Here is an 18898-nt window from a genome sequence, read left to right on the forward strand (position 1 = left end):
ACAGGAATTGTGAACAAGGATTGTAGGCGTGAAGAGGAGGAAGGACAAAGGAAGTGAGTGGATGAGATGACATGACAGGAAGAGAAAGAAGAGAATGGTGTGATGGTGTCACAAAATACATTTAGAGTTCAGCAGAGTTACACTTGAGCCTCTTCGCCTTGTTCCTTTGTCTGAGTCATGCTCTTCTTCAAAGCACAAAAGTGCTGAGTGAATTTGGAGGATCCTTCCCATTGTGTTAATAGAACTTGAATTGTTTTACAAACTCGTAAGTGTTCATACCCAGCAGGACAGACCAATTTCTAACAAAAAAAAAACTGTTGCGCTTTTAGAAAGGATTTTTCACTCTGATAAGCCGAAGGACGAAAATACCAATGCAACTACAGATACAAAAATAACTGAGAGCCAGAGTCAAGATCTTCCTCCAGGTTCTGTATGTTGGACAGGAAGCGACTAGAAATTAGAGTTAGTTAAATCCTCCGACTGCAAAACTGTAACAGCACAACCCAGCAAAATGCCGTGCTCACCTTTCCGAATTGGAAGGCCAAGAAAATTCTGGTGAGTTTTTTTTTTCCTCCTGTTAACCTGCCTGAAGATAGTTTTGATAATAACCGCATGACTCCACAATCAAATGCTACACAGGATAATTCAATTGACCTGCCTCATGCATGCATTCCTCCCAAATGCCAAAACATTCATTCAATTCTTCATGAAACCAACCTGTGTATTCTTTGCAAAAGGCAGCAATGTACTAATATTTAGAAAATCAAACAAATAAAGTTTTATTTTTGATTGATATAGATTCAAACTTTATTTGTATAGCAGCTTTGGTATAGATTAGTGCACTTCAAAGTGCTTTGCAAATTGACTGACGAGCTTATAATTTGACTGTAATTTTGACAGTCAAAGCACTTTGTGGTTTTTAAAGGTTTTTGTTATTGTTATAAAACAGTACAAATGGAAACAGGAAAACTACGCGAGAGACTAATGCACACAATAAAGTCAAATCTAGATGAAACAGACAAAATGCAAAAGACTGGGTCGACTCATCCTCAGGTGAGTAGCAGGAGATTTCATCGGGTCACCAAATAAATTTGCTCAAAATAGATCCAGTCTTTTATTTACAAATGTGTATCTGCAGTGCACCTTTAAGCCACATGAGGGAGCCTGAATGTTCGTATTGTTCTGATAATTGTAGCCTACTTATTAAAACATTGAATCTAATATAACAGGCTCATACATTCTGTTTGTTTTACCCTGCCCACATGCATTCATTTGGTCTTATTTATTAAGTATTTAACATGAGTATATGTTTTCAATAACACACGAATAATACGAAGTTGCGATTTATCAAACGTATACCGGCTGGTTTATCTATTAAAGATAACATAAGGTGATATGGAAATGGCAGTAACAATGGATTAAAAAGGATTAAAAACATGGGTTCCCAGAAAAAAAGTTTGGGAAACGCTTAGACAGAACAGTAATGGAACATTTATTTTAAGACACGAATACAATAAAATAAATAATGACCATAAAACACTCTAATAATAGCTCAGACTCAAGCGCTGAAAGATATCAACACTTTCATCTGCTCTCAGATTCTCAGGCAGACTGAAACAAACTAAAAGCTGCATGTCTCACCAAATCAGTTTTGTCCTGGACTTTGGAACAACTCAAAGACGAGTGCCAGAGGACCTGAGGGGTCGTCCAGGTTCATAGATCAGAAGCATGTCAGACACGTTGGCTGGTGCAAAACCATGAAGTGCTTTGACAACAAGTTAAGGGTTGAAAATCAATCAACACAGAAATTGAAGCCAAAATATCAGGACTTTAAAAAAGGTGTTATGTGTTCTTTCAGCCTTCGAGCAGCATCGTTCTTATTCAAATTTCAGTGATACCGTCAGGAATTGTTTGGTTTTGAGCCTTTGACTCCGATCTGTTTGAATGCTAAATGAGCATCTTCCATCTGGTCATACACAATATAAGAGGATGATCCTCGAGCCCCGTCTCCGCGCTCTTCAGGGGAGGCCTGCAATTGGTTGTAATCCTGTCGTGCTAAGCTCCCCTGATTGCAGCAAATGGGAGAGGAGGGTTATACTGGGATGTTGTACAAGAGCCTCTCCGTTTCTCTCTCTCGTACACACATACGTACAGATATCCGGACACAAAGTGCACTTCCTGTCCATTCTTTAAAACAACTTTGCCACTGATCCCACTGTCTCATCCAAGCTTCAGATCACCGGACCTTTAGCAGTCTGCCACCCTCCGGTGCTACTTTTGCTCGCAATTCATCCAAGACGGTGAATAACTTGACATCAGTTAAGATGCAGCAATGCAGCAGCAATAAACAAACCCATCACACCAATTCAGTTTTTTCCAAATGATATATCTTGCAGCAGCGACTTTAAGTCCCCCTCCGCTCAAAAGTGTGTATTGTTGTTACTCCTCTTGGATGTTTGAGCTTCACTTTGCAGAGTTTGACTGTCGGAGATGGTTTTGTTACATCGCAAGTTTGGAAATCAATCATGGACCAACATGCAACTTGCAGAGGTGTAATTATTATTGGTTAAAATGATATTAATGATGAATTGGTCCTCCAGACGGATAAACCTCAGAAGAGACTTTTCCTCATGAGAACGTTTTGACAGGTGCATCATTTTTTTAGAGCGATCAAATATCTATTGTCTTGCTCAGTGGGTTGTGACGTTCCATTTTAACTCTGCTGAATGACCTCGCTATTTATTCCAAATTGTGTGACGCAATTTGCCGTTCTATTTTCATGATGCTTTCTAAATTCTAGGCCTATTTCATCCTTTGTGTCCCGTTTCTGCCCAAAAACAGTTAAGAGGCGACTCTGTACACACGCCGCTGTTTGTGTCCACTGATTTCCCATGAGATGTCACTCTGCATCATCCTCTGCACATGCGCCCGCCGCTGCGCCGGGTGTCAGTTTGCTTGTGCGCGCTCATCTGTGTGTGTCAAGCTGAGTTGTCTGGAAGAGAGGACCTAGTGGGAGAGCAAACTGTCAAGCCAGATCAGACTAGAATGTCTCTCTGTGAGTCTCCTGCTGTCCCACCAAATATAGCACCAAAGTGACAAGCTCGTCCCTGGTTCTACCCGTCTCAATAATCCAAAACGTGTCATCCACCATCCAGCATCAGCACGAGATGTCTTAAAAAAACACAGAGCTCCTATGACAGCCGGCTGTGGTAGGCTGAGATGAGGGCCGGGCAACTTCGACAGGACATTTCCCTTTTACTTTATCAGATTTCTGAAGCTTTTCAAAGGCAAAGTTGTTCTGCCAGCTTGTTTAAGCTTCACGTCTTTGCCTCCAGACAGTCCCTTGCAGCTGCAGTATCTTCAGAAGACAGAGCTTCAGGGGTTGAAGAGACAGCAGAGGTCTTTATTCCTTGTGTTTGTGGATGGGAATAGCATACATTCGAGGATGGGTATGTCCCTTGTGGGGCCTGTTGATTGGCACCTGTCATTCTGAGGATGGTATGATAAGCCAGTGAGGACTTTCCATTCCCTGCTCTCCAGCGGTTTTTCTCTCTGGACTGTGATATTGTGAGAGATAAGCAAGCTGGAAATCCAATACCATAAAATTGGCAGAGGGAGCATGCTTTATTCAAAAACACATGCTCTACATGGCTAATGCATACGGAATATGGCCAGCTGTTAGGGGAGGTGTGGGTTCAAGAGAACCCATCAAAGAGTCTCCTCCTGCATCAGACCCCACGGATACTTTCATATTCATCATTCAATGCATATACCATTTGATTGTACAGTCATTTTGTGAGGCTGTTTTTCTATTCTTTCCATAAATACAGTGGTACATTTTAAAAAATGTGCCCAAGTCCTTCAAGTCAAAACAGTCGGTGTATTATAATGTCTTGATAAGAACTACTGAAAAGGATTTTCATATCTAACTGTTTGTATAACAGGACTTTTAGAGGTATAGCTCCCTGGGGAACAAACAGCTTCTCAGACTTATCTGCTTTTTGAAATTTGTCCAATATTTGCTTTTGTCTGATTGTGGCAGCGGTGACCGTTCGCTGTCGGACAAAAAGGCCTAGAAGGTTTTGCATTTTCCAAAACAGATTGGGGAAAGTCCTGGACTAGCTTTTTTTATTGCTTCCCTCTCTCACACACACAGAATAAGATACCTAAATAAATCTGACTGAGAAGATCATACAAAATGTTACGTTATATATTACATACAGTCTATGCATGTGGCTGAACTTCCACCAAAATAAAAACATTTTGAGTGGGAATCAGATCATTTCATCTGGAAAGATTGCCTTTGGGACTCATACTCATGAAGCCACACACGCACACACACACTCAAGACAAGTAACTCATATCAGCACGGCTCAGAGAAATGGTTTCACACCAGAGAGAATCCTCCTCCTATTTGTTTGAGTGCTTCCGGTCATTTTGAGGGTGGTTGGGAGGGATGACCCTGAAAACAGGGTCTGTTTGTGTGGTAATTCATTGCACTTGGGCTTCTCCTGTCTCCGGCTGTTGGAGGACTGATGGTATCGGCGAGGCAGCAGGTGTTGCTCCTTCATCGCAAATAATAAAAAAAAGAAATCCAACACGGGGGGTTGGTTACTGATATCTGAACTCTTCAGTGTCATCCCCGTAATATATGATGACACGGGGGAAACAAGATCACCGAGCGGCACAGCTGAATCTGTTGATGTCTGACCTCTGAGATACATTTTCACACACATTATAAACAACTCGCTTGTTTCATGATTTGTGTTTGGGGATTGTCAGCAGTGCTTATAAATGAATTGAGGTCAAACCTCTGGTTCAGTGGTGGATGCTGACGAGGAGGCGAGATATTCGGGTCATATTACGCAGAGACCATGAGAAATATTCAACAGAATTGAAGTGATATTAAGCCGTGGCTCTCGATGTGGCAATGTCAGGTGATCAGTTCACCACTTTGCCGAAGCTTCTCGATCGATGACCATTAAAATGTGTTCAGACATGAGACGCATCCTGCTCATCTTGTATGTGCCGCCAGCATGTTGACATTTTTTGTTTCTTTCATGAAATGTCTCCCCACGAATCGCCGCGAAATTAGCCACAGACGTTCATGTCGCTGTCAGGATGAATAATTAGCTGCTAGCATGACTGTATAGAGCCTAAGTCTTATTTTACATTTATTATATTATCATTATTTACTGTTTACTTTGTGCCTCAGACGTCACTACATACCCAACTGTTTAAACAGGAGAGAATTAATGTCATTCCTACTTTGCCTTGCAAACAAACTCTGGGCTTGATTATCACAGTGAATTTGTTTAAGAGCGACTGGAGGCGTGTTTTAACAAATCTAGGAACCGCAGGAGAACCTTCAGACTTCCTACATCCAACATGTTGCTGCAGGAACTGTGAGAATCTTTGATTGACTTCTGTCACTTCAGTCACAGACAATTACAGTGACTCGAAATATTGACATATTCGTATTAATATCTAGATAGTGCAAGTGATTTACTCTGGAACATTATCATGATAAACAATGCAAATGGAAAATGTCTGTGAGATTTGACACAAAAAAGAAAATTAACATTTTTTTTTCATTCTGATGATGAATATAATAATTTATCGGTGCGGAAACCAAGTAGAAAGTGAGCAGTGAACTCTGCTGGAATGATGCATTCATGTACAGTCATTAGATAGCTCATGAATTCAGTGCAGTTTTGTTTGCAGCCCACCGCCCCCACATTTCCACCCCCCCCCCCCCCCCAGAGGTCAACCCCCCCCCCCCAATTAAATCTCAACCTGTGGGAGGAACTCAATGGTTCCCATAAATAACCATTCATTCATATGTCAGAACAGCAGCCATCTTGCCTGCTGGAGACCTCTGACATGCTGCTGGTGTATCATGTGTCAGTGATTGGAGACTTACTGCCCTTTGGGGTCACTGGCTGGTCACACACACTCTCTCATACAACACACACACCCTCCCATGCACACACACACACACACACACACACACACACACACACACACACACACACACACATCATACAGATTACACTCTTAACTGCTCGCTGGGTTTATTTTATTTCAGCTCAACTTGTATGAATTTTTATTGTAATGACGCCTGATGGACAATGAACGCACAGTTGCTGACTCTTGATTTGTCTCTTCCTAATCCTGTGAGGTTACAGTAAGACACATATTGCGTCTTGTATTCTTGTCTAACTGGTCTTGGTTGAGAAATAGCTGCTCAAAAGCTGAAAGTGAGGGAGGCGGATTCTCAGAGGATAAGGATTAGGGGCAGGAACAGGGGAGTGACCACAGGCCATTTCACCAGGCTAATGGATGGGAATGCTTTGCAGCGGCGGGTGCCGATCGGAACGGAATTTACTCTGGGATTCTACATTGGAGCTGGATGGATACTCCCAATTTAAAACCAGCTCTCTTTGTTCACTGGAGATAAGAAATAAAGCTCTGCATGGTTTTTCTTGTTGTTGTTGTTCTTTTATTTATTATCTCGTCAGCGTACAGGAGTGTTGAGTCCTCTCTCAGACCTTAACAGGGGCCAGCTGCAATGATCCACGTCTAAACAACAGTCTGCCTGCTCTTATCCGAGAATGTGTTTTTTATCTATAAGCACTGTTGACAAAATCCGTCACAGACAACAATTTCATTTTTGAAACCCCACAACTCTTGGTCCTGATCTTTACCCCCCGAAAACAATGACCCTCGTATATAACATCTGCAGTCTTTGCTCAGGGGTTTGAAAGAGAGATAGAGAGAGATTATTGTGCCACCAAAGCGGGACGTCTCTAAATCACTGCTAATCTGCTCAATATTAAAGTTTTGTCCAATGATATAATAGATTTTTTTCTTCTTTTTACCAGTAAGCTTTGGACAGTGAGAGGATTATTTGCTTTGTTTATCACAATACACAGCTCCTAATGGTGCACATGAGGACTGTGCTCTAATCCCTTGTTATCTCTTCTGACACATACAGAACACACACACACACACACACACACACACAAATAAACACGCATACTTTAGTCTTATAGGCGCATGCTTTTTCATCGAGAAGCTCGACAGATGGGTCGACACTCATAGAATATTGTTGAGCAGGGATTTAGCAGGAACAGGCGGTATTGGTGACATTAATCACAGGTCTACTGGGAACTGTGAATGGTAGCTTAGTGGGGGAAACGCACATGTTCACTGGGGATTGAATGAGACTTATTGGAGTCATTAAAAACATTTGCACAAACTCTCTCTCATCCTGCACAACGAGCAGCAAGGAGGCTGCAACGCCTGCTCACCTTTGGGAGCTAGATGTCGGACGTAATCGCCTTGTTCACGTCATATTATAATGAGCATGAATTTGTTTGAATGTGGTGTTTTTCTTTCTCACGTGTGGCTGATGTGGTTGCCACAGCAACAGCCCTAGCTGGCTCATGAGGCAGTGTGGGGATTGAAGGTAACGCCTGTTACACTAATCAGCCCTTCTTTCCTTTCTCTTTTTGAGCGGCAGACTTCAGTCGTCCCCTAAATGGATGATGAGGGGGAGGGTCTCCCGCTTTGAAGGATATAAGGGGAGTAGTGGTGGTGGTGTTGGGTAGGGGGGGGGGGGGGGTGGTTGCTCAGAGTACTAGATTTCGGGCAAGTAGCACCACATCATGCATGGTTGAGCTTGAGAGTGGAGACGGTGGAGATGAGAGGAAGTGACAACTAAAGAGGGCATATGTGTATGTGAGAGACTGAGTGGGAGGAGAGAGAGAGAGAGAGAGAGAGAGAGAGAGGGGGAGAGGGAGGGAGAGAGAGAGGGAGGAGAATCAGTGCTGGAGATGCTCACTGAGAGTGTGCGACACTCTGAAGAGCTGAGAGTGAGGCCAGCAGGTGAACGACTGATGGAAAGCAGCAAGTGAACTGAAGCTAGAGAGGGAGAAGCGTAAACAGAGAGAGAGAGAGGAGATAACTGTGAAAGAGAGGGAGGGAGAGCTTTACTAAAGGAGAAGCGTAGACTGTGAGTCATCTGCCAGAGTGCTGGTCAGTGTCCGGACTTCCCTGGGAGCGTCCAGCTGCCGCTGTGTGAGTAAGTTTGCTGCTCCGCTCCACGCGGCAGGACGTCAGGTTCGCCCCGATGACACGCTGCGACTTCTCCACTGCTGCTGATTTCCGTGGTGCATCGCTAACCAGCTGGGGTGTGTTATGTAATTTGTTGTGGTGTTGGGATGAAGCCGTGGCTTAGTGATGCAAACTGATCTGCAGGAGGGCTTACGTAGTAATGCCAAGTAGAACAGGCAGGTGTGTGTGAACAGCGGTGTGTGTGATGTGTCCTGGCACAGCGTGCTTGTGATGGAGGATGAGTTTGTAATGGACTGAGCAGGACGTTTCTTCTGCCTCTTTTACTTTGATGTGCGTTTTGATGCTGCCAGAGTGGAATATATCGTATATGTGAGGCTATAGTTGTCATGTACGCACTACGACTTCAGACTAGATGCATGCAAACAAGTATGACCTCTTTGTGATATCATACAATATCTATCCTTAAAGCAACTGTTAGAAATGAAAGCCTTTTCTTTTACATGTATATGTGTGTGTGTGTCCTGAATCCATATATTATGCATCAGTTCCAACTAAGAGTTCAGGGCAGCTGATGCCCCGTTGTATCCTGTTTTCCCGTGGGAGAGCTGCTGCTGCTGGGGCTCATCACCTCGCTCATCTTTATTGAGCCTGCTGAGAGAAGGTTCACATGTTCCCATTTGTATTTGGGTGATGCAGGACTTTCCTTGATTGAACATTCACTCGTTGCGTAATAGCAGGCAGATTCACGCTCTCTTTTCTTCACCCATATTTGATTCCGAGTAGACTCTGTGAAGAGATTCTCATCTCGGTCACTGTTCCACTTGAGCATCTGTTTGTCTTCTCCACATCCTCAGCACCAGAGCAACACAGCATCATACGTCCACTCATATAATCAATGTCACAGACATTCCGATCAATCACTTTGTGTGTTTGAATTTATCAAACAAATTGAAAGCCTGTTCTGCAAAATGGCCAGTTGTCAATAGGGAACCATGTTAAGTGGGTGTATCCAGTGGTCCTGTAGGGACGAATCGCCCCGGTAGAGATATTGAGTTTAGTGCAAAGGATGCATGACAGTGTTGTTGGGTTTTGCATTAGCCATGTGTTACTCCAGAGAGTTTGAATAAATGGGAAGCTATGGGTTGTGTGTCCCTCAATCCCTGACGTTTCGTGAATAGCAGCGTATTCTCTCAAAGAAATGAAGAAGAATGATGAATATGATTTGATATTTTTTCTTAAATAGTTTTCTTCTTTTTTTTTAAAGAGAGGATAAATTGTATATTGACTTTTTGTGTTTCAGACAAACTCGTAGGCTCCTTGAGAGTTATGAGGGTTTTTATTTTATTTTTTTGATATTTTAAAATGAATGCATTTAGGGGAGAGGAAAGCATCTGGCTATCGGGTTTAACCCTCTATGCATATAAGACAAAACAGATAATTCCCAGTGAGAAAAGCTACTATTTTTTGTGTCTTAAAAATGATACATTTTCTTTAAAAAACGTCAGATTTTACCACTGAATTGCTTCACTTTCTAGAGACATTGATAACAAGAAAGAATGGCTCAATAACATAATGGATAAATAAGATAATTTAATAAAAAAGAAACCTTCTGTCTGTGGGCTTAAGGCCATTGCAATGCCTCAGACCACATGCATTCTGTTGCTAAACGAGACCAGCAACATTTCCCGGGGCATTGCCCTTTTCTGTCCTTTTGCTTGATCTCAAACTGGGCCGACCATTTGTGACTGAATGTTCTCTTTCATCTGTCCGATTGTAGGAAACAAGATGGGGGTGACCCGCGACTGTCTGGAACACTAGAGCCCCAGCTGTTCCAGCCTACAGTCCCGTACGCCACCTCACTATTCCACAAGGTAGGAGGAGAACGACCCCTGACCTTATCCGATGGACCTCTGTGTGATCTCTGCTCGGCATCTCTGCTCATTTTCTCTCTACACCTGCTTCTGTCTGGATACACTTGCTCGGTGTTCTGGCTGGGTTTAATCTGTCACGGCTGTATCAGACTCTGACTTTCTGCTTGCGGTGTTACTTGGATTTTTTATTCTTGTCTTCCTTTGTTTAACTTATGTAATTAGAGAGCACAGAGCTTCGTGTCTGTGATGATTATCTTCGCCTGTTTCAATTGATACAGATCTATTTTTATCAGGCAATTTTGTCAGCTTGATGACGACAATTTCCCAATAACCCAAGCCGAACAAGTCTGATGCCATCGAAGCAAACAAAGTAGGGCTTGTCTGAGCGATTGTCATTTTTAAATCAAAATAATTGGTCGCCCCGCCATCACGTAGGATGCGTCACTGGATTGGAAAGTCATTCATGTTGAATCAGTCTTTATGCGGGGTTCAATTGTTGTATTTGTGTCTCAGCAACGAGCCAGTTTTGCTTTAGCGTCAGTTAAAAATCATACATTTTTTCAGTTTATTTTTTTACGGTAAGCAAAATATGTGCCAATTTCTCCCCTTTTAAGCACATTTCTTTTGCCAGAAATGAATTTTCTGCCATTTGTGAGATTCACTGCAAGAGGGTCTCATTCAGTTTTTCTCCAGTTCACTGAAATATTTGTTTGGCACGTGCTGTTGTTATAATGAGCGACTGAAGTGATGTTTTATTTTTTATTTTAGGAACTTATAAACTGAACAAAGCTGAGCTTGGTGCTGATTAAAAGTGGATACAATCTCCCTCACGTCAGATTGGTTTAATAAGGTCTCTCACGCTTTGTATGGGGCTTACACTTCTTTCAATCTGGCTTGATCTGAGTAGAGCAGCGGGAGTGGGAAGAGAAAGGGATTAAAGGAGAATTTGGAGGTTGGGGTGTTTAACAGTCACTCCTGATCCCTGCAGCCCACACCATCTGTAGGTGCTGCACACACACTCAGTCATACATGAGGAGGGTTTTTTGAAACTTCGGTCTGTCTATAGATTGCTTGACATTGAAGCTAAGTACAAGCAATAAAAGCACCGATACAGGTATTCCAACCTTGGCTCAGAGTATAGCCTCCATTTCTCTTCACACCCTGGAGGAGAAACTGCGGAGTTGGTTTGTAGCAGTTAGGGTAATATTTGATCTTCAAAACCCTGTTTTATTTAACCATCTTTAATTTGCTGTTCAGTATTTGATGGAGATATTGAGGGACAGCATGGTAATGTGATGTACTGTAGCATAATAAGGGCTTGGTGGGCAAGACACAAGGACGCGTATCACTTTAATCAGAGCTCTGCGAAAACCAGGTCAATCTGCAATTATGGTCTTATGGTCACTGCCTAATTCAAACGACTCCGGTGTACTCCGTGGTGGAAAGCAACTAAGTGGCATTACTCAAGGACTCTACTTGGGTACAATTTTAGACGCACTTGTTTTTAAGTCGGCCATTGTAGTTGTGGACACTTGGCACACGGGAGAAGTTTCACTTCATTGCTAGATGTCGTCAAATCCTACCCGTTGTTGGGATCTAAAGGAGCGTGTTTGGGTTATCAGCATTTAAGAAACTGAATTCTTGACATCAATAGAATTATTGATGTATGTAACAATTATTAATGATTATTAATATAAACGGGGCACCACCCTGCGAACAGGGACCAATAACCAAACGATAAAACTAAGTCTCATAATTAGTAGTCACTCATAATGTCAATAGTCTGCGTATGACTATACATTCAGTGACAGTGAAGGTTTTAAGTTCGAGCACAGGCCACTACATACAGTCTTATCAAATACATATGCACAAGTAATCACAGACGACTGCTCCTGAAAGTATAACAGAGTTTATTGAATCAAAATAATAAATGATCAAATCAATTAATATTGCAACCAACAAACGTTATCATACAATTTTATATGCCTAAACTAAAGAATGAATAAAATGGATGAGGGTGTATGTCTGTGTGTGTATGTGTATGTGTATGTGTGTGTCTGTGGGTGAACAGGAAGGAGTCTTACAGCTACGCTAAAGACTACAAAGATGGCGGCGTCGAGTGACGCTGGCCAAAGGGGAGGGGCCTTAAGAACTACAGCTAAAAACTACAAAGATGGCGGAGTCGAGGGACCCGGACAAAATGGCAGAATGGGGCTGCTGTACGTAATTCACGTTTGCCTGGGCAGCACGTGATGTGAGGCGCTCGCTTGAACGAGGTTCCCCACGGTTAAAGCTAGGAGCTGTGTGTGTGTGTGTTTCGTGAAAGGAGGAAAGAGAAAAAAGGTGGGGGCTCATGAATCAGACTTCTGCATGCTGTCCGCGTTGTAGTGATAATGGGGGTGTCTGGCGTATCGTACATAACGTGCCGTTGTCGGTAGAACTGCCAGCAGTTATGTACAATAGCCGAGATTCCACACTTCACTCACAGAGCTGATTTAATGAGCAGAGAATACTACACGAAGGGTAGTAAAACCAATGAAAAGAAATCAAATAAATCCAAGCAAACAGTCACAGTTAATACACGAATACAGCGGAGCTTCTCTCGTCCGCGAGGAGTTCCGTAATGATTGCGTAATACCTCAATATCACGCGACAGTAATTTAAACGCACAAAAACACGGGAATATCAACATATAAATGAATGGCCTGAATTAAACTTAAGTTAATTTAAGCTAAGCTATGCCCAAATGCCAAGAATCTTACTTGTAGATGCTTCGTTGCAACGTTGAAGGGTTCGTGAGCAAAGTTGTCCTTTTTCTTCGAGAGGAAGGGGGGGGGGTGCTTCTCAGCGCGGCGTTGAGCTGGCGCTGTTTCGGTCTGTCGTGGCGTGGCTCGGCTGGAGCAAACGCAGACGTGATCTGTCCTCGCGGCAGGGAGGGTGATCTAATTTCGGCTGACGGCGTGGTCCGTGCGTCTTACCGGGAATCGTCGGTGAAGGAGGGAGGCGTTGTCGTCTTTCCTTCGCCGGAATGTGTGCACCAAAAGAAAAAGGAGCAAAAAGCGCTGAACTGATCGCTGAAGCAGATTCGTTATCGCGGGCTGTTTCATCCAGCGAAATGGCTTGTCAGGGTTTGATGAGGGTTCGAGGGGCTGTTGCTTCCTCGTGGCCTCGTGCGCTGGCGGGGCAAGCTGGACTCTCTGTGGCCTGGACAGCGGGGGGGGGGGGTCCGGGCGAGGAGAGCGGTGTGTGCCTCCTAACTCAACCGAGGTCGAAGGGGAAAAGCTGGATTCTCTGTGGCCTGGACAGGGGGGGGGTCCGGGCGAGGAGAGCGGTGTGTGCCTCCTGTTACCCCCGGAGGGAGAGTTGGAAAAAGCTATGAGGTGGGGGCAGCAGAGAGTTTTATAGAACAGTGGCCGAACCACAGGGGTCCTCGGGTCTCTTGGCTCTCGGCCAATGAGATTGCCGCGGTTACCATGGTTATTTGGGGGGGGGGAATTCACACCTGAGTGTGAAATCCCTTTGCTCTCCTCAAACTACAAGTCAGGATGAGACCTGTGCTTGAAAAAGTGAAGGCCTGATTGTCTTTGTCCACAGCACATGTTTAAGCCATATGGCCAGAGCCCAACATCCCCCCTTTGTTCTGAAGAGCGAGGTGTTGGCTTCGGTCTTTAGAGCAAACCAAGGGCTGGCATGTGCATCCATGTGGTGGGGAAACCTGAAGAGGTGAGACAGTCCAAGTGTTCCTGAGACCAAAAGCAGTGGTTAAAACAGGCAGTGTTCATTGTTCATAGAGTTCAAGTTCATGGTGTTCAAGTTCAGAGTTCATTGGCATCTGGGCAGATGACTAAGGTGGCATCTGGGCAGATGACTTTAACTACTTCTACCTACATCTACTATCATACACAATTCAAATCATAGGTGAGCAAAACATTATTCCCAAATAATTCAATCGCTATTATGATGTTGTGATAATCTAGCATTGCGGCACAGTGTCAAAGAAAGTAACAACCCAAATAAAACAAAACAAAACACAAAGAGAGAGAAGGAAAGAATAGAAAGACAAGAAGCAGGTGAGGGGCAAACAGTGGTTACTGGTTCAACTCCTAGACAGGACTGGAGTCCGTCGGCGGAGCAGTCGTAGGTTGGCTACGTGGTGTTACGAATAGGAGGGAATCCAGTTAGTCTGTCGCTTCTGGATCTATTAGTACATGATATGTGCGTCTACCTCTCTCTAATCGGTAGATTTAGAGCGAGTCCTGTGTCTAAGTTTTAGAATCTATCGATATTGGAGTTGCGTTGCCAAGACTATAGGCCAGAGGTACCTGTGAGGGTTGCATAACAGTAGTGGTAGCAGATTTACAGATTTCTTAGCACGGCTAGTGTGACTAGCTAGGCTGGTCTCTCGCTGCTCCAGCTGTTGACAGCTGAGCCTTCTCGGATGAGGTCCTGGGTTAAATCTGACTGCTACGGCAGAGGTTATGTCTTCTCTGGTTACTTCTGGTAGAGTCTATAAAGCATGCAAAGGGTTCTCTATGAGAGTGGAGCATCAGTTTACAGTCGCAATGAACGTTTTTCAGGTCATGCAACTGTTCTGGTTCAAGTTGGATGTGTTAGCGGTTAGTGCATGTCTACAGGGTGAGTTGGAGCATGCAGTTAAACGTTAGTAGTCAATATTAAGCTGCCATTCTGCCGGTTGGTTTCGGCACTGGCGAGATTAGAGTGTACTTCCTGTGAAGTGCATCTCTCTAAGTTTCTGTTGTCAGAGATCCCACCCCCCTCGCGCTGTTCAAGTGGCGAGGGCGGATATCCCACGTTACCGTCAGCACTCAGGGAAATGTCGCGAACAGTTTCACTCTGGAGTGTGTCATGGCGGGCTGGTGATATCTCCCTCCCCCCACCCTCCTAATTAGAGATGGAGACAGGTCCGGCGCACAGGTCAAGTTCAGCTACCTACGGCACTGGCGACTTGACAGGCCCGGCCGATGACTCGGCTGAAAGAAGGCGGTGGCTTCGTGGAACAAGCTGGAGGTGGATCATGCTGACAGAGCAGGAGAAGAAGGCTTAGTTGACGAAAGATCTTACGAGCTAGGGGGCTCGAAAGGGGCCTCTAAGGTTGTGGCACCCTAGAGGTGTATGCGAAAAGGTGGGGGAACACATGAGGCTCGTTTCTGAGCCGGAGTCGGGTAGAGCAAGAGTGTTATGACCCCCCAGTAAGACTGAAGAATATGTATAGATTTATACATAACGGGCATTGCCTTTGCGAACAAGGTCGCCCAAGAAGGTTGAAGAACGAGGTGCGAAAATGGGAGTGGTCGTTTCCGGAAGTGTGCTGAGTTCTCTTCCCCCCCCCTACCATGTCGACTTGGCAGCAGGGCGAAAGGTCACTTGGCTTAGTCAGGTGGGCTGCGAGTCAGCGTTACCTGATGGGTTGCCCTTGAGGGCGTCTTTCACCCCCCTGGTTCCGTTGGTCTTTCGACCGCCAGGGTTGTTTGTTCCTCGGGGGTGACCAGGGCTCGCTAGGCCAAGTCCTCTCGTCGTCTTCCGACGCTAGGTCAGAGTCGCTCGACTGTTGGATGCCTAAGACTATGGCGGTGTCTTCGTACCGATTTGTCGGCCGTCCGCGTGTCTTCCATGCAAGTTGCGCGTACTTCCTAATCTCTGGCATGGTGAGGTTACTCGTTCTGCAGTGCATGGTAACATCGTATCTCACGTTGTCGTGGAGATTGTGCAGGAATAGCGACTTGAAGGCATGGTCTTCTTCTAGACCTGGGGCGTTACGTCCTTGGAAGTACGCAGATCTCAAGCGCCTGAAGTAGTCTCTTGGAGACTCTAGCCTTTCCTGGGAAATGGCAAAGGCGCAGAGGGTGGCAGAAGCTGGGTCGTTGTACAAGGAGTACTCCTCCCTAAGGGCGTGACAAAGGGATGAATAGCAGTCGCGGATGCTCGGCTGGAGCGTTTCAATGAAAGCGTGGACGCTTCGCGCTGTGGTTTTCCACACTAGCTTTAGCTTTTCGCGCGATGAGAGGCGCAATAGGTCGAGGAGGCAGCGATCGATCTCCCTTAGGTAGTCATCGATGCTTGAGTCGTGATTATCGGGATTGAAGCGCTCTACGTCTTTCACCAGAGACTCAATCTGTCGAGTACGCAGGCCTCCAAGGTTGATGGGGCCTGGGCCGTGCGAGACGTCTGAGTCTCCATACTCTCGATGGTGGTAACGACTATCATCCTCCCTCCCTGAGGGGGATGGGGTCAGTTCTTGTCGCGCGCGTGAACCGCGTGGAGGATTGCGTTCGCCTGAGGTGGTTTTGAAGCCACCTGGGCCGTCTAGGACCTGGTGTTGGTCCTCTCTCCTCCTGGTTGGGGAAAGCGTTTTCAAGAAATGCAAGGTGGTTCGGGTCTCGGGGAATGAGGGAGCCGAGACCAAGAAATGACTGGGCTGAAAGGCTCGGTAGGGGGTAGCAGTACCTACCGGGGTTGCTGGAACACCTTGAAGCGCTTTCAGTTTGTCATCACTCTCTGATGCTTTAGAGAGTTTTAGGTTGACCTCTCTGAGGTCACTGCGCAGGCTACTATTTTCTGACTGTAGGGCTCTACAGTCACGTGACAACTCCTGAACCTCTGTTCGGAGTGTCCAGATCTCGCGTTGCTGCTCGTCGCTCTGTGCCCGGGTTCGGGCAGCTTGCAGCTGCATTTTCTGATGATAGATGAGCAGTATTTCGCCGATTACGTCCTGAATCAGGCGTTCTCTGTTACCTGCTGGGTTATTTACATAAGCCACCAGCTGCTCTAATTGCTCGTCGCATAGGACAGCAGTGTATTTTGCAAAGTACTCTCTTTCCTTTGCTGTGAGTCCGAGGACATCAGCCACCGCATCTCGTAATGCGGTGTCTTCTGGAGCTACAGCTCCAGGTATGGGGGATTTCTCGTTACTCATTCTCTCTAATGAGCACGACTCCCAGTAGTTGTTAATTCCCTAGTGTTAGAACGGAAACTGTTAGTGTTACGGTTCTCAGTGAAATGTCTAGTTCGGTAACTTAGGATTTCTACTGTTAGATGTTAATTACTGTTAGTGTTACGGTTCATGCAGGCGCACAGTGAAATGTCTAGCTCTGTGACTTACGTTTCTACTGTTGCTGCTCTGAGGTATCACTACTGCTTTGCAGCCAGAGGTGCGAAAATGCTAATGTGGTTTAGCACTTTGGGCCTGTGACAGCTGTGTGTAACTTCTTTGGAGGGATTTAAGAAAACAAGCAAGGTATTACAAATAAACGATCAAATCTACTACACAGCTGGCTGTTAGTTTAAGAAATGAAACGAATAATTAAACCTGGAAACGAAATAAAATTTCGAGAAGGGAATTAAAGATTAAGATTAAAAATCTGGATTTAAAATCAAAAGTTTAATTACAATAAGACAAGATTTTGAAGATCAAAGCCTACCTATTTTGGGAAATAAGTTTCAGGAATTTGGATCATTCAAAAGAAGAAAAAAAAATAATTTTTCGAAAAAAATATTTTTTGGAAAATTAATTATTCAAAATTAATTATGGATTAATGTGCATATATACTGTAACAAAACTGGAATAACGTACCCTCACACGGGGCACCATTATGTTGGGATCTAAAGGAGCGTGTTTGGGTTATCAGCATTTAAGAAACTGAATTCTTGACATCAATAGAATTATTGATGTATGTAACAATTATTAATGATTATTAATATAAACGGGGCACCACCCTGCGAACAGGGACCAATAACCAAACGATAAAACTAAGTCTCATAATTAGTAGTCACTCATAATGTCAATAGTCTGCGTATGACTATACATTCAGTGACAGTGAAGGTTTTAAGTTCGAGCACAGGCCACTACATACAGTCTTATCAAATACATATGCACAAGTAATCACAGACGACTGCTCCTGAAAGTATAACAGAGTTTATTGAATCAAAATAATAAATGATCAAATCAATTAATATTGCAACCAACAAACGTTATCATACAATTTTATATGCCTAAACTAAAGAATGAATAAAATGGATGAGGGTGTATGTCTGTGTGTGTATGTGTATGTGTATGTGTGTGTCTGTGGGTGAACAGGAAGGAGTCTTACAGCTACGCTAAAGACTACAAAGATGGCGGCGTCGAGTGACGCTGGCCAAAGGGGAGGGGCCTTAAGAACTACAGCTAAAAACTACAAAGATGGCGGAGTCGAGGGACCCGGACAAAATGGCAGAATGGGGCTGCTGTACGTAATTCACGTTTGCCTGGGCAGCACGTGATGTGAGGCGCTCGCTTGAACGAGGTTCCCCACGGTTAAAGCTAGGAGCTGTGTGTGTGTGTGTTTCGTGAAAGGAGGAAAGAGAAAAAAGGTGGGGGCTCATGAATCAGACTTCTGCATGCTGTCCGCGTTGTAGTGATAATGGGGGTGTCTGGCGTATCGTACATAACGTGCCGTTGTCGGTAGAACTGCCAGCAGTTATGTACAATAGCCGAGATTCCACACTTCACTCACAGAGCTGATTTAATGAGCAGAGAATACTACACGAAGGGTAGTAAAACCAATGAAAAGAAATCAAATAAATCCAAGCAAACAGTCACAGTTAATACACGAATACAGCGGAGCTTCTCTCGTCCGCGAGGAGTTCCGTAATGATTGCGTAATACCTCAATATCACGCGACAGTAATTTAAACGCACAAAAACACGGGAATATCAACATATAAATGAATGGCCTGAATTAAACTTAAGTTAATTTAAGCTAAGCTATGCCCAAATGCCAAGAATCTTACTTGTAGATGCTTCGTTGCAACGTTGAAGGGTTCGTGAGCAAAGTTGTCCTTTTTCTTCGAGAGGAAGGGGGGGGGGTGCTTCTCAGCGCGGCGTTGAGCTGGCGCTGTTTCGGTCTGTCGTGGCGTGGCTCGGCTGGAGCAAACGCAGACGTGATCTGTCCT

General features: G+C 44.5%; 1 protein-coding gene across 1 annotated transcript in view; it reads left to right on the forward strand.

The window, feature by feature from the left end:
* The first annotated feature begins 541 nt into the window (after window positions 1–541).
* The window catches only part of LOC306781099 (rap1 GTPase-activating protein 1-like), a 36388-nt gene continuing 18031 nt past the window's right edge, over window positions 542–18898 (forward strand). Inside the window, exons 1-2 of the mRNA XM_079273786.1 lie at window positions 542–555; window positions 9857–9950. The gene's annotated coding sequence lies outside the window, so the exon portion shown is untranslated. The remainder of the gene's footprint in view (window positions 556–9856; window positions 9951–18898) is intronic.

Source organism: Melanostigma gelatinosum (assembly GCF_949748355.1).
Source record: "Melanostigma gelatinosum genome assembly, chromosome: 8".
Lineage (NCBI taxonomy): Eukaryota > Metazoa > Chordata > Actinopteri > Perciformes > Zoarcidae > Melanostigma > Melanostigma gelatinosum.